Source organism: Gambusia affinis, linkage group LG04 (assembly GCF_019740435.1).
Source record: "Gambusia affinis linkage group LG04, SWU_Gaff_1.0, whole genome shotgun sequence".
Lineage (NCBI taxonomy): Eukaryota > Metazoa > Chordata > Actinopteri > Cyprinodontiformes > Poeciliidae > Gambusia > Gambusia affinis.
In genome coordinates, this window is record NC_057871.1 from 15168262 (window position 1) to 15185461 (window position 17200).

The window sequence follows — 17200 nt, forward strand, 5'->3', positions numbered from 1 at the left end:
TCTCAGACTGCAGGCTTACTGGTGGTTCCTAGAATCTCTAAGAGTAGTTTAGGAGGCACATATTTTAGTTATCTGGCTTCTCTCCTGTGGTACCAGCTCCAAACTTTTAGCCTGTGAGGCAGACAGCGGTTCTACTTTTAAGACCAGGCTTAAAACTTTCCTCTCCCTCTTTAGAGCAGTTTAGCTTGTCCTGAGCTGCCTGTGTACACTGCAAAAACACAAAATCCAACTAAGTATTTTTGGTCTCATTTCCAAAAATAGACCAATTTTCAAATAGACCAATTGCAAATATCTTAGTAAAAGTGAAATAAGACAAAACTACTTTAGAAGTAACTTTTCAGCAAGATATAGGGGTTTGTTTAAAGTATTTTAAGCAAATAATTAAATAAATAATTTACTCTTTTCAGATATTTGTCAAGAATTTTGAAAATCATGTATTATTTTCGTTCTATTTTACAAATGTGGATTACTTGCTTTGGTCTATTTTATAAAAAAAAAAAAAGGTCATAAAATACATGGCAGCATTAGTCTGTCACACACAGTAGATGAAAAAATATAGAGGGGTATTGATGGTAGAAAATAATGCCAACAATAAAATAATTATTGCAACAACTGTAGAGGTACACAAGGAGGTTCAGATCTTCCTTCTGCTATATTTTTCCTGTCTAAAGGGATAAAAAAAGGTGGCTATATGCTTCAATAAATTTAATTAAAAGCAGCATCATAGCTTGATTTATGCAGCTGGCTACAAGACACCCAGCTGTTCGTGAAGAGAGAGAAAAGTATTTGTCCAAATGCGTTATTATGGGGAAATATTTGAAGCACCAGTTTTGATGGCGCAGTGAATAACTCTTGAAGTTAGCGTCTTTATGTACATGCTTGACTTTGAACTAAAGCATTGGCAGTTTTTGCATGAATGGTGTCTTGGACAAGGCACTCTTTCTGCTGCCCCACAACTACTCAGAATACTAGAACAATATAAAAATTCTGAAGCAGGATAAAATGCAGTGTAATCTAGCACATTACAAATAAAACACTCTCTCCCTATTCCTAGCAGAAGGTATTCTAACTTATCATTGCCTGTAAGTTCTGAAATAAATTGAAAACTTTGTCACAACTGTCACAACAGTTGTAAATAAATGGCCCAAATCAAATGCCACCACTGAACTGAAGCATGATTTGTAGGTTTGGTTGGGTTTTCTGCTGGAATACTGCAACTTTTGTTAAAGGAGATTTCGAGGGAGAGCTTTCAGGCCCACTGCTAGTCATATGATGGTTCCCAAAACTCCAGCAGCTTCTTCATGGTAGCGTAAGAGCCAATAGCTTACTGGGACACTGTGAAGAGTCCCAAGGGAGTATTATTGTTAGAATGTTAAGTCGTTTTTATTCTTATTTTTATCCATGTCGACGATCTTGGGTTTACAGTAGTATCAAAACAGCCTGAAAACACAGTGTACAAAGTGCACTGTAAAACTGGCATGTAAAACTTGCACATATTGTACAGAGGATGCCCATTATTCTAAATACAGCATCAAGTCCCGCCGTGCAGATCGGCCACGGTTCCCTCTGAACACACTAACAGCAGCTAAAAGGGCTCCCCGTAAACATTGCCACGTCCAGCGGTAACAAAAATAATCGATCCTCATATCTGCACTGCACACAGATCAATCACAAGCAGCGGATCATGTGGGTGTGGACGAGTGGCATCACCAAACTGATGCTACAGCAGCAGCGAAAGCCGCCGTCATGACACAACGCATAAGCAGGCCGGGAGGCAGGTTAATTCACACCCATGCTGATCGCAGCGGCTGCGCTCTCCCGGGAGAAGAGAGAGGCAGAGGAAAAAAAGAAGGGCGACAACCTGGCGTGTACCCGATTCTCTCTCCCGGTCCTAGCAGCGGCTCTGGGCTCATCGCTGGACAGGACCAAGCAAAGCAGACCGCTGAGCAGGCGCACCGGCGGCGTCAATGAAGCGACACTTACAGAACCTGCACCGGTGTGAATGATGAAGGGAGGACGCGAGGTTTTTTTTTGAAGAAGAAGAAAGAAACGTGCGCCTTACTCACCTCACAATCTTCTCCCCATTTTTTTTCTTCTCCAATCAACGAGCCGCCGGAGCCGCCAGTGACGTCACGAAGCCCCTCTCTGCAGCAGAGAGCGGTAAGGCCTGCAGAGGAGGACCAGACTCGAGGTAAGGCAGACCGTTTAGACATTTAATCTAACACCACGCTCCATTCACACAACAAACTACAACACATAGCGTTGCCCATGTAAAAAGTTTTTTGCTGTTGTTAATTTGTACGCACCCGAAAATGAAATAATTTATGTTCATTGCTCAGTACCTGATACTGAACTAAGTTTACTGTCTAAATATGAACTTGTTCTCATTCAATTATCTTTTTTTAATTTTTATTAATTATTATTAATTCCAAAAATGTACATCTCTTTGGTTGTGAAGTCAATCACAGACAAGAGAATGGCATCCAAATTTTTTCTGCTGATGATTAATCGGGAAAAGGAACTCAAAAGGCAGACAGAGATAAGAAAGCACCAGGAGAACTCTGGACAAGTTCAGATTGAATGAGCTAACATGAGGACAGGCGATTAGGTGAGGCAGCAAACGGACATAAGAAGGATCTGACAAAAGAGGTAAAGAATCTGATGGCATTTTAGTAGTGTTAAACTTTTGTGAAGTAGAATGGGTTAGAGCAGATCTCTACTGTGGAACCAGCTCTGTTTTGTCCATGAGGTAGAAACCTTTTGATAAAGCTCATAACCTTGTCTATTTCCTAGACAAAGCAAATGAAGGAGTTATTGCTTGGTCTAATTGTATGAGCTCCTTTTTATCTTACAGACCAGGGCTCTCCAACTTATAACCCTAAGATCTATTGTCCAGCAAATTTTAGGTGCAGCCCTGCTCTAATCAAACGAATTGATCCTTTTCCACACTTGGTGGCATGCTGAAAAGCTAATTTAATCATTTGATTTAGCTCACCTACTGCCTGCATCAGACTCCTTAGCAGTAACAACCAGAGCAGATGCAGCTTAGGTGTTCAGCACTCAAGCCTTCAGTTTGTGTGCACGCCCATTCAACCTCCCACAGAAAAAAAGGTTTTATTAATTTGGTAAAATGTTGGCATCTCTGCTCTTTCTTAAAATTTTGTTGTAAATATCCTAAATATGAGTTTCTTCTGGTATAAGTTGGATTTCAGATATGTGTAATATATTGATTACACATATCAATGTCTAAAGGATACTTTGGAATGTCTTGAGGTAAAACTCCAAAATACAGCAATGAGTTATACCCTTTGTCTAATATATTAGACAAAGGGTATATATGTGTAATATATTGATGTGTAATATCAATATATTAATATATGTGTAATATATTGTAATATATTGATTACACATATCAATGTCTAAAGGATACTTTGGAATGTCTTGAGGTAAAACTCCAAAATACAGCAATGAGTTATACCCTTTGTCTCCTAAAGACTGATACTAGAGATATCTGGAATGTTAAATGTAGACAGGGCAAATGTGACACTGTCCTAAGAAATATATTATAAATCTGATTGCCCTAGACACAAGAGGGAGGAGAGACGAGTAAGGTGGAAGAGTCCTTAAAAGCAACCCCCTTTTCCCTCATCAGGAGGAGGATATTGCATCTGAGCGTTTTCAAGTTGTGAGATTGAAGATAGATCGATTACATCTGCCCACTAAAGACAGAGGGAACAGACAGACTGGATTTCTTCCTGCGTTACATTACAAGCAGGTCAATTTGGTCTTGTCAGAGATTGTTCAAAGTAGACCCAGAGTGACTGTTAAGACAGAAAATTGACCACAACTCAATGGTCATCATCACAAAGAGACACAGAAAACAGAATCAAAAGATAACAAAGGTGTAAAAATACATTAACCAAAGCTTTTCAACTATTATTAAAATGTAAACATATGAACTTCTGCGTATTGTTTTGAATTCCGCTTATAGAGTTTAACTATTAATGTGTTAATTTTGTTCTTAGCAATTATCCATGTCGTTTGAAACTGTCATTTTTTTAGCTGTTAGGTTTTCTTGGAAACTTTCATGTACTTGTTTGTGGGTCACTGATAGCAATTTTATTTGTGAATGCTATTTACAAATGAGCACATATGTAAAAGTATGTGCTCAAAGAAAACAAAAAGAAAAACTTAACACTTGCAGAAACCCTTTGAATATTGAATGTGTATTGAGATTAAGTGTGGAAAATTATCCTTTATTGCATCAAAGTTCAGTAATTTTTTATGTGATCTTACTGTTTCCTGTTTTCAATATCTAATAATGATTTAAACATTTCAGAATAGAAGTAAAATCTTCTGAATATGTACTATAGTAAAATGGACTCAATTTGAAAGTGAGGGGCGTGCTGTGGCGCAACAGGAGGTTAGCACGACCCACGTTTGGAGGCCTCAGTCCTCGACGCGGACGTCGCGGGTTCGACTCCCGGTCCCGATGACCTTTGCCACATGTCTTCCCCCCTCTGCTCGCCCTCTTTCCTGTGTGCCTACTGTCACAAAAAATACGAGCCACTAGCGCTGCAAAAACTCTTTGGGGAAAAAAAACAAAATAACAATTTGAAACTGAGACCATTTTGCTTACTTTCTTTAGTGAGTAAAGTTAATTATTTTTTAGCCATTAGTTAATTATTATCTAGATTTATGAGGAAAGAGGTTACATGCCTACATTATCCTAAGTATGTGCTTAACTGCCATCAATTAGAGCCAACTTAGGCATTTGAAATGCTGAGGTGAGTACATTTTTATGAGTGCTACAAGATAGTTTGCATAGTTTAGCATGTCTTTTGATTTTTGACTTGATAATTGATTATTGTAGGGTAATTGATGCACAATAGTGTAGTTTTTGGAGCACTGTTGCTTTGCAGCAAAGGCCCTGGGTTCAAATACTAACCTTGGATCTTTCTGCCCAGGGTCTTTCTGCTGTAGTTTCTATGTTCTCCCTGGGCATGCGTCAGCTCTCTCTGGGTACTCCACTTTCCTCACACAGTGGAAAATATATGACTGCCAGGATAATTTGTTCCTCTTGGTATGAATGTGTGCATGGTTTGTCCTATATGCCTCTGTGTTGCCCTGTGATGGACTGATAACCTGTCTATGGTGTACCTTGTCTCTTGCAAAATGGCCAATGGAGACAGGGACCCTGCATGAACAAAAAGGTACAGACAATGGATGCATTATTGCAACATTGGAGTAGCACTTGCGTAAATACTATATCAAATTTGTTTATATTTTTGTCATCTGTTTATATGCCCTCTCAAAGTTGTGATACTCATACCAGAGATTTTCATCAAATTTCCAAGAAACCTTTCCTGGCTTACCTAGAGATCTCTCTGCTGAACCATCAGCTGTAGTGTACAGTACTATGATGCTTGAGCAATTTTTATGAAAGCCAGTGGTTGATTACGACACTGAAATGTGGGACAAATATGCAACAGTGTAATGGGAGTACCCTTTTTTCCCTTCTGATATTAAAATAAGAGTTCAGGCATAGGCTTACACAGAAACTGGTTCCTGCATGTTTTAGAAACATCCCAGGATAAAAGATATGATCTACAGTGACAAAAAAAAAGCTCCATACTGCTTCCCTTCTTGGGTCTTAGTTAAAAGCTGTAGGCTGGATATGAAGCATATTCTATATAAGGTATGCCAATTAAAAAAAGGAGTCAGCACTAGTAAATATGGCTGAACAAGTTAGGGAGAAGGAAATTTATTATCCCCAGTTATTATGTGTAGGTGATTAAGCACCACTTCCTGGTCAAAGAGAAGTAGTACAACTTCCATTGAAAAATCTAACAGATAAAATGCAGTGTAGACCCCAGTGCAATATAATCAAAGCTAGATTTTAAGATTTAAGTCTCATTAAGAAGTATGCAGATACATTTTATTCACATATCACATTTAAAGAAAATGCTTAAAAATGACTTGGGGGGGGGGGACATTTTGTGAACATTTTAGCAAATTTTAACTATGCAGTTTATTTTCAATTACAGTTCAGCAATAATTTAAAAAATAAAATAAATAAGTTTCACACACACAAAAAAAAAAAATGTAGAAAAAAATAATTTAAAGTTTAGTAGGAGTGGGGTGGGGTTCTGCTTGTGGAACATTTTTTTCCTGATGGGGAGGATTAAAAAAAATGACGTGCAAGATTTGATCAAAAGTGTTTTTCTAGTAAAAAAAACATGTTTTTAGCGTTAAAGTGATAAAATATAAATATGTGTGTCTATATATTTGTGAAAACTTATCCAAGACAAAAAGAAAAATATAGCAAAAAAATATATATCTAGATGATATTACTGATGTGTTTAGAATCATTCTGTTGTGAAAATTCACTTATATCTGGTGTGCATTTGGGAAGTATTCCATTTTTTCACATTTTGTTATGTTACAATCTTATTCCAAATTGTAGTAAATTAAACTCCCTCTTCAAAATTCTACAAATAGCCCATTTTAACAATATGGAAAAATTTGGAGATTTTTGGAAATTTAAAAACATAAGGCCAAGAAATAACATTTACATAAATATTCTACAGCTTAATACTTTGTTGATTAAGCTCAAAATGTAACCTTGAGATGTTTCTGCAGCTTACATGGAATCCACCAGTGATAAATTCAGTTGATTGGACTTGATTTAGAAAGGCAGACTCCTATTAATATAAAGTTGCACGGTTAAGGTCAGAGGTCAAACACCACACATGAAATTAAAGAAATTGTCTGGGGACCTCTGAGACAGGATTGTCTTTAGGCACAAATCTGGGGAAGGAACCAGAAATATTTATGAATGTCCCAGTGAGTTCAGTGGCCTCCATCATTGCTAAATGGAAGAAGCTTGGAACCAGCAGGACTTCATCAGATCTGGGTACTTATGTACAATTTTGACTAAAAAAGTTATACAATTTGCAGTAAAGCTAGATGTAGCTTAACAAAATGTGGAAAAATAAAATGCTGTGAATACTTTCAGGAGTCATTGTACATTTAAAAAAAAACATGAGTTGGCTCATTATTATTTTTAGCCAGAGTTATTGTGAAAGATTCAACGAGCCACAGGTGGCAGATCCCTTTACAAAATAGATGGATGCCTATTCACGCTGAATCAGATGTCATACTTTTTCTCCATTATTTTATTTATATAAGCCTGCAATCAACCAGATATTTTTTTTCCTCCTTTCTGGTGGTGTAAAACCTTTTAATGAAGAAAAGTGGGTGTATTTACTTTCTTCTGTGACTGCATGTAATTTCTTGCTATTGAGAGGCAAAGCCAACAACTTCAGCCTCTATAATTCTTGCCATATGATTTTTTTATTTTTTTTTAAGTAAGACATCTAAACCTGTTACGTCTGTCTCTTACCCCTGTACGCCCTCTACATGCCGCACATATCCAGCCATGACAGAGAAAGACTGACACACAAAAGCTTAAAAATTCTCTCCCTCTGGAGATTTTGATAGGTTGAATGTGATGCTGGGCCGTTTTTCTCGCTCTCACGTCAAAAAACCCTGGCAAATTTAGACCGAACACCTTTATCCGTCCCCCCTCATTCATATGTATGAGAGGTGACTGACAAATTCATTGTTGTGTAATTACAGTGTGGTGAACCTTCATTGTCTTTAGATTGGTAGAGACTGAGACATGCTGTGCTTTGGCTTGCTGCACTAATGCAAACCTCTTCCATGTAGATATTATTAGTCACTGTTTGCTTAGCAACCACAGCACATGTCTGCAAATGTTGTACAATGAAAGTGTTTCACCTAGGGTTCAGTTTATTTTTGTAGTGAGAAAACAGAATATATAAAAGATGGTTAATATTTTCATTTTTTTTTTGTTGTACTGCATTTTTATGCCCATTATTAGAGGAAAATTGATATAGGGATTCTACTTGTGTCCACTCATTTGTACAGTGGATTGTAAAGCTATAATCCTGTAAACTTTTAGCATTTTTGTCACGTTACAACCATAAGCTTCAATGTATTTCACTGGAGAGTTACCAACATAAAGTAGAGTGTAAATGTGAGGTGAGAAAAACAACTTCATGTAGTTTTTTATGAATTGAATAAAATATGTTTTCAGTGTGGCAAGCAGGTGCATCTCTATATGTCAGAATATCATCAAAAAGGGTTTTTCTTTTTCAGTTACATAATTTAGAAAGTGAAACTCCTGTATTATGTAGATTAATTAAACACACTTGTATATTTTATGCACCAAACAAAAACAGCACTTTAGGCATATGTAGTTTTCCAACATAACCCTTTTTGAGGTAAACTAGCATGGCTGTAATCCAATAGACAATTACAGAACCCTTCGTAAGGCACAACGGATCACCAGTAATGATGTTCGTTCTTTACAGAGTGTTGTGTAATGTGTAAGTGTATTAATGGAAAGTTTGATGGAAGGCAAACCTTTGAAAGAAAAGTGCAAGCAACAGGGTTGACTGTAGCCTTGAGAGATCTATAAAGATGTGTTTATTTAAGAGTTTGGGGGGGATTCCTTTTGTTTAAGCCACTGGTGAAGCAGAAACAGGATCAGAAACATCTTAACCTGCTTAAGGAGAAAAGGGACTGGGCTGTTTCTCAGTGGTCCAACGTTTCAATTGGAAATCAAGGTGTGAGATTGGAGAGGCACAGAATCCAAATTCCTTGAGGGCAAGGGCAAAGTTTCTACCTCCAGTGATTTTTTTATTTAAATTTGTTTTTCTGTCCGACAGGTTCCTGTTTGTTCATGTGAACGGCAATCTAAGAGTGTACGGCCGTATCTGACAGAGGTGGGGGAGGGGAAGAGTCTGGAAAGATGGTTCTCCCTGGCTCTGCCTATTTCATGGCTCATTTTAAGGACTGAGATTATCCTGAGCTCTCTGTAGTTATGCTGTTACAGGCTGCCGGAGGACTTTGTTCTTCTCTTACTCCTCAACTTGAATGATTTCCTATAATTTAAGCTGCTAATTTCTCTGTTTTTTTATTTTATTTTCTCTCCATAGAAACTACTCCTGGTCTGGCATTTTGTTTGGTTGCGCTGCCTTCCTGGAAGAGGGCATCGGCTGAGATACTGCTGCCAACTATTAATCTGTGTCCGACTCCTGCTTCTAACATTTTACATCTGATTAACATAGAAATTACTCCTTCATCAGTTCTTCTGTTTCTCTTATGTGTCTTCTGCTCTGTCTTCTGAAACTCCCAGTCGGTCATTCCAGATGGCCTCTCGCACTCAGGAAGGTTCTGCTAGTTTTTTCTTCATTTAAAAGGGGAGTTTTTCCTCCCCCTTACATTTGCTGCATGTATGGTCGTTGTAAGAGTTTTTAAGTCAATGACACAATGCAAGCGATTGCCTACTGTCACTTTGTGCTCGTCCTGGAGGAGTGAATGCTACAAGTCAATGTCTCAGGGCAATCTACTGGACTTCCTGCACAACAATGCAGACAAGCTGAAGGCCGTTATCGAAGCAACCTGGGCTTCCTTTACGTTTCAGCAGAGACACAGGCTACACTGTGTTGATGGAGTAATTTATACAAGAGACGTCCTGACCGAGTATTGAGCGCATACACATTGTGGAAATGCTTTCGGTTAGCTACTTTTTGTCTTGTTTCTTATCTCATTTTTACATTTTCTAAGAAATTGAGTTTTGGGGTTTTGTGATTTCTGATCCATAGTTATTTAAATTAATAGAAATTAACACCTAAAACATAACACTGCAATGAATTTTTAGAATATATAACTTTTGCATTAATGAACTGAATTATTTTTGATGAAAAGTTAAAAACTATAGTAATTATTGATTAGTAATGACCAAAGACCCAGAAAGTTATTTTAAATCTTCTTCACATTCTAACATTGACCTTGCCTTGAGATAATTTGCACTAAGCTGTACTCCCCTTTGACTAATTACAAAAAAAAAAACTCTTAGGAAAAAAAAATCGTTCTATGCTGTGAACAGCAGAGGGCACTAGTACTATATCAGTTCTCACAAGAAAATAAAAACAAACTTTTCTGTTATCAGAACCAGATCACAAATTAAACATATCTGAAACATTGTGAAGATACTTAAAATTATTGAAACAAAAACAAAAAAAAGCTACAACTATTCAATTTGCATGAATGACTTGAAATCAATATCCATTAAGCTATAAGTACTGAGCAGATATTTTTATTACAAATCAATGCACTGACTATACTCAGGGACCACACACTGTGCAAAATGACAGTCTGTTTGGCTTCCTCGGCGTATGAGAAAATTCTTGCTTCATCACAAGGTCAAACGGGCTCTTTTGCTGTCTGTTAACACTCAGAGTAACACAATGGAATAACACACAGCCCGTAGGAGCTTGGCCAATATCAATATATCACCTCGAGAGGCAATTATAGTCATTAAAGGGATAAAATGTGATGAAACTGCAGGCTAACAGCTTGAAAGTCATTATCACATTCACCACAAAACAATGTTGGTCCACTGTGAGTATGCCGTATATTACCATAGCAAACCAGCAAGTAAAATGTACAATCTGTAGCAAGTGGTCAAAAACAATAAATCTCTAAATTACTTCTGACCTGACTAATTTCTTGCAGATTAATTGCAGCTTTGCCAACAGTAAGATCTATTTATGAACAGACACAAACAAATGAAATTCTAAACTTTGCACGAGTAAACTATGTTTTGAAATATTTATCCTGAGTAAAATTTGGATCCATGCTTGAAGGTGTTTTTTTCTCAGCTCATTGTCAGGTGGTTTTACTCCGTTTGTAGGTTCCTGTTATGGGGAATCTTTTTTAAATCTGTGTCACTTATTTTTAAAGTGCTACCCGTAATTCAGTTATTTCAAGTGACTCCACATTGCATCAAAGCCATTTTAAAGGCTTTTTATATCCAGAGCCTATTCATAGGCAGTAGTATTGAAATCACATTAGGAAAATGTATTCCAATGCAAAACAGTTATATTGTAACATACAGATGAAATTCAACATGATCATTATTATAGCACAGTGCTGTTAAAAATAATTAGATTATATAATGCCAGTTAGGTAAAAAAAAATAATTTACTTGTATTTTTAGATATAATAAATTAACATGAAAACAATGTTGAGATTTTTTTCTCTAGTACAGAAAAAAATAACTTTTAAAACTGTCATCATTTAACTATTTCAGTGTGTGAGACATGCATCTCGCACCTTTTTCGAGTAGTTCTATTAATTTTCTAAATAAGAACACACTGAACGGGGAACGTGTTGCATGTGGCTCAGTGTCGTACATCCTTGCAGTCATTTTGAATTTCTGAATGGGATGCGGTCCTTTGGACATTAAACAAGCATTATTGTCCAAGCACAAACATTAAGTGCATCACAGTGACAACGATTATCCAAATCTCTGCATTCTTAGCTTGAGCCATGGATGTTGTCATAGAAACACGAGTATGTCTTATCAAGTACAGCCCTTGTGATTTTTTTTTTTTTTCCTGTTTCATTTTATTTCACTGCAACTTATTTAGGCTGTTCACTGTAGGTATGACAACAGGCTATTAGGAGGTGTTGCATTCATTTCCATGCTAATAGACTTAACAGGTATTGTGTGTTAGCTTAACCTTTGATCTTGCCTTGTCAAATTGTTGTCAGCTTATATTAAATTAGACCTTTTTATGTAAATGATGTAAAAGGCTTTGAAAACTATAAATAGGCATAATTCTGCTGAGAGCTGTTGCAATGGTCGCTGTGAAATCAAAACCTTGTTGGTGCACTTTAACGGTCAGATTGTGCAAATCCATTTATGGAGTGTTATGTTCAGATGTGCTTGGGTTAAATGTTAATCTTGCACAGCCTATTCACACTCACACATCAGGCTTCTTAAATGCTTAAAAATGTTCAATTGGAAAAAAAAAACAAACAAAAAAACAAAGGTCCATATTTTATTGTTTTTAATAATCATACCAGACAGGGGATATACACTGCCTTTCATCTCTGCAGCCTTTTGCTTGTATAATACTAGTCGAACTGCTGATTTTTTATTTATTTATTTTTTTTTCTATTTGAACTTGGAAGTTACTTTGTAGCTCCAACTGGTCACACACTTGCGCTCCTTTCCTTGTTGAAAATAATGAGGCCATTTGATGTGTGATAACTATGGGCCATAATGAGAGGAGTATACTGTTCAGGACACATGAAAGCCCTTGAGTCCATTTGGGCTGTGAGCGACCATTACAGAACCAGGCGCCGAGACGCAACAGAGGTGCATCGACTTCATGAAGGGGTGCAGGTTTTAATGATGGAGGCAACAGCTGAGTCTTTCACCCTTTTATGATCTGGTAGAAGGAGGGGGAAAATATTTTGAAGGTGTAAAAAAACACACTGGAACCACAACGATTATGAATACAGTAAATTATAGTGCTGTGCAAAAGAATCCATGCCCCTTTTTCACATTTTGTCACATCGCAACTATAAACATTTTGTTTTACTGTAATTTGATGTGATAGTCCAGTGTAAAGCGGTTCGATGCATGTTTTTTCAAGTTAAAAAGGAAAGAAATCATTTGTATTCAACCTCCAGGAGTCAATGCATCGTAGATCCCCCTTTAGCCGTTAGTGACATTTATTTGGGGGTTTGTATTTTTTTTTTCTCCAGGATTGCTCTGTAAGCAGCTCCTTCCTTCTTCACATCAACTCTGACCAGCTTCACTGTCTGTGGAGAGCCTTTAAAACATCATGATGACACCACCACCATGTTTCAGTCTGGCAGGGGTCTCAAACTCCAGTCCTCGAGGGCCGCTGTCCTACCGTTTTAAGATGTGCCACAGTTACAAAACACTGGAATGAAATGGCTTAATTATCTCCTCCTTGTGTAGATCAGTTCTCCAGAGCCTTGCTAATGAACTAATTATTCTATTCAGGTGTGGTGCAGCAGAGGTACATCTTAAGTGTTGCAGGACAGCGGCCCTCGAGGACTGGAGTTTGAGACCCCTGGGTCAGAGGATTGTGTTGCCTTGGATTCCTAAACACATTTCATTTGATCTCATCTGACCAGAGCGCCTTCAACACATTTGCTGCGTCTTGTACAATGCTTATGCTGAATGGCAAATTGAATTTTGAAGCATCTCTTTCAGTAATGGTTTTCTTCTTGCCACTCTTTCATAAAGGCCAAATTTGAGGAGAATACAACTAACAGCCATTCTGTTGACAGATTTTCATGTTGAAGAAACGTCTCCCTGCAGCATGATGCTGCCACCACTGTGTTTTATCAGGGGGATTGTGTGTTCTGGGTAAAACACACTGTTGACTTTTCACCACCACCCAGCAATTTTGCATGCAAACCTGGAAATTTTACTTTGGTTTCATCCAAAGCACTTTCTTCCAAATGTTTGGTGCGTCCACTGTGTTGGTTGTGGCAAACAGAACTTAGGCTTTTCTTTCAGTACTGGCTTTCTTCTTGCAACACATCAAGTTTTGTATAGTTATTCTGTCAGCAGATCTCCACTGTGATGCAAAGGCGGTGAATACAACTGCATGCAAAACCTTCACATTTTTATTTGCTTAGTATTTTGAAAACTATGCTTGATTTTTCTTCCACTTGCCAATTACACACTGCACCGTTTTGTTGTGACACATAAAGTCCCTTTAAATTTCACTTATATTTGTGGTGGTAGAGTACTAAAATGTTTAAAACGTAAGGTGGTGTGAATACTTTTCCAAGGCACTGCATGAATAAAATATATTTAAAAAAAATATATTGTGTCTTTCTTCTTCTTGTAGAGTGTCTTTCTACTGGAAGAAGAAAGACACAAATGTAGAGAAGCTGTTCCATGAATTAAAACCCTTGATTGTGCCGACTCGATTTAAGTGATTGTTCAACTTCAATCACTCTTCTGCATTCGTTCATAATGATAATTTCTTTGAGGGCTTTTCTTTGTTAAAAAAAAAATTGTGTTTTTATGACCTGAAAAGTGATGAGTCCATAAATTATCATTCTCTCATCTGTACCCAGGCGCAGCACATGAACCTCGCTTCATATCAATCTCTTCCTCCTTTACAAGACACCACACTGTCAAAAGTGCCTGAGGAGACGCAAGCACTGTGAGTGAATGAGTGGGAGGAAGGAGAAGTTGATGGTGATGGAACGATCAGCAACTCTTCATTTATCTGCAGGCCGATGGAGGAAGAGCCCCAGCTGAGATGGGGTTAATATTTCTCCATCCTAAAAGTTTTGCAGGGACTTTGCGATTTGTCACCCCAGTAGTAAGGCCTGGTGTCAGGAATACAGTTAATGGTTAGACGCATGCCTCCCTCCACACGCCGACAAAGGAAGGTCCGCCTCAGCCAGGAAGCGCTGTGGAGGAACAGGGATCCTGTCACTATCTGTCTCCTCAAAAAGATGGCAGTTCCTGACCAGTTAATGGTTAACAGACATGTGGACGTGTCAATCTTCAGGAGTGACAAGGAGCATAAACGCACAAACCCGCAGACGGTGGGAGCCCAGTGCTGATGCTGTAAACATATCTTGTTAACAGGAAGCGGACCCTATGCCGCAGCAGCACTGAGTGACAGGATCACAGATGACTAACAACAGCAGCACTCACTCCTTTTCTTTTCCCCTCTGCTGTTTTTACCTGAGACTTTTTGCTGCTGAGTCTTTAAAACCCGCTTTGCGGTCATTAAAATCAGAGAAGTGACTTAAGAAAATGATTGATTTGGATATTTGCTGATGACTGGTCTTATGCAGCTATATGCAACAAATTGAGCTCTAAGACCACTGAATCACATTACATATTCACACAGTGATTGCTTGCAACACAAGACAAGGGGATTTGGGGACCCATAGAGAGAGAAACTGTTTTGATTTTTAAATGTGCGCTGCTGATCTGACTCATCTATATGAAAGCCTGCATTTAAGAGTCACAGGAGAAAGAGGGAAAAAAAAAATCAGGAAAAAAGAATGAAAGCCACATCTCTTTAGATTTACAAGACTCTGCAGGTTTGAGATCAGAGACAGCTCCTGTCTGATACCACCAGCTCTTCAAGGCTCGGGAGCACATACTGTATCTGATACACCCCTGTGTAACCTCTCCATGGTTCCTATACACTCAGACAGGGAGGGACGTTGTTCTCCGCCAGCCCCCACCGCTGGGGAAAGTGACAGTCAATCACTGGCTAAAAGCCACCTTGCCGGAGAAATGGTGAGCTGGCTATTATGAACAGCTGGAGGGGGTGAGAACTGAGGAAGGGAGGAAGGAGGTTGTGAGATGCAACAGCTCTGCTATACTGTTAAAAGACGGATGTATGGAGACCTGCACAGAAATCGGAGCGCTTTTCCCTAAAAATAGTTCCACCAGCTAATTCATCTTCCAATTGTCCCTTGCTTATAATATAACAGAGATCTTTGCTCTACTAACTGCAGGAAGCAGACAAAGGAAAGGAAAGGGTGTGCCATTAAATTTCTATATTTGAAATGAAATACATGTAATTGTCGTGCATACATTTAAATAAATGCACTGTACTCTTATTTGTCTTCAATCTATCAAAATCTATCTGAAGGAGTAATTTTATGACTATGATCTAAGTGGACCCTCAGCGTTACCATACAGAAAGGGATGAGAAATTGATTTATAAACTAACAACAGTATTTTAAAGTCTATTCTTTGAGCTACCGGGAGCCAGTTTAATGCATTTGTGTTTAGCTTCACTTGTCCTTCTGGTGGGGAAATCTGTTCACAAGGCAACTATTTGCCATGTACTTCACAAACCTGGTCAATATGGAAGGATAGCAAGTCTTTGTTGAAAAACTGGGAGTAAGGTTTACCTGCTTATAGGACCAGGACCAATGCAGCCAGACCTAAATTATAATGGTCTTATTAAGCATATTTATGCATTTGAATGCCTCTTTGCATTCCTAAATTCAATGGTGAATCTATGACAAGAATTGAAAATATTTATCCAAAGAACTTCTTCAAACACACATTTTTAAAAGAGCTTGCTGAAAATCCCATATCTCCTGTCTTCGTTTTTTTTTTTTTTCCCAAGTATGTTCTATTTGTTTCATCCCAAAGAAATACACGGTAATTTGGTGTTGCAATGTGTCAAAATGTGAAGAAAAACAAGTTCCAGGTGTGCAAATCTTTTTACAAGGCACAATAAAGTGTGTGATTTCCTTTCTAATGAGCCAGTTCTGTGTTAATCTTCACTAATGCCTCCACTTCACAGCTGTGGTAATTCGGCTGGGACTGAAACAACAGTTGTGGCAGAGGAAACAAGCTGCTGCTGAAGTAGCTACATTTTGCATACATTTCATGGAGCTCCAAAGAGCCGGCGCTTGATTTTCCTGGTTAATTTAGATGCAGAATAGGCGCTGGGGCTGCTGTTGCGGGCTGGTGTGCACATGCAAATCGTCGCCCTGCTTGACTTGACAGGAGGGTGGACTGTATGAGCGAGTTCGGCCCACTCATTTTTTATACTCCTAGTCTTTATGTCCCAAGCCAGCCTCCTCTCCCAGTCTCTGATTCCATCTTGGCAATGACAGGCACACGCATACACACGCTCACACACGCACACGCACACACACTAAAAAACTTCACATAGGCTCTCGATGGGCCTCGCTCACTCACTTCCTTTCTAAAACACACATGCGCACAGTTGTCTGAGACTTCAACGCGTTCCCGCTGCTTCTCCACTGGGTGAGCCATCATTATCTAGAAAGAATGCCAGTGTTTGGCCACACTGTGCCTCCCCACTCAGTGTTGAACTGAGCGGCTGAGACATAGGCTGCTGGTGGTGACACGTCTGTCAGAGACATGCCTCATTACAGCTGTTGCAAATGTCAAAGCACTAAAGTAATCACTCACAGCCCTACAGGATGCACGGTCACATACAGTAGTAATTTATTCTATGGTAAGAGGGGTTAAAAGTTGCAAGTATATAAAGTCATAATAATATAGGTAGGTGGACGTGAGACGGTCTTTTTTTTTTGTTTGTTTGAGATGCATGCTAATTTGACAGCAGATTTCTCGATATTTACAACAAGTAATAGCACTGTGGACATTTTCAAGCAAGCACAAACTTCCGTCAAAGTTATTTCTGTCAACAGCCCAAGATTTGCCCCAGCGTTCCTGTGCAAAAGTTTTAGAGCACCTCTCATTTTTGTGAATTTTACTTCCAAATGAGCCAGATTTCCTCGTGATGCTTTT

At 38.5% G+C, this 17200-nt stretch overlaps 1 protein-coding gene and 1 long non-coding RNA gene across 3 annotated transcripts in view; one reads left to right on the forward strand and one right to left on the reverse strand.

The window, feature by feature from the left end:
• Positions 1 to 2196, reverse strand: part of fbxo41 (F-box protein 41) — a 35117-nt gene extending 32921 nt beyond the window's left edge. The window contains exon 1 of one of the 2 annotated variants that reach the window (XM_044114828.1): positions 2067 to 2196. The gene's annotated coding sequence lies outside the window, so the exon portion shown is untranslated. Of the gene's footprint in view, positions 1 to 1861; positions 1986 to 2066 lie in introns of those variants that run through there. The other variant, XM_044114829.1, reaches the window with a different exon arrangement.
• On the forward strand, positions 1786 to 14068 carry LOC122829915. The gene is made up of 2 exons (XR_006370456.1): positions 1786 to 2191; positions 14008 to 14068. It is a non-coding gene; the product is annotated as an uncharacterized LOC122829915 (long non-coding RNA).
• Positions 14069 to 17200: the final 3132 nt, after the last annotated feature.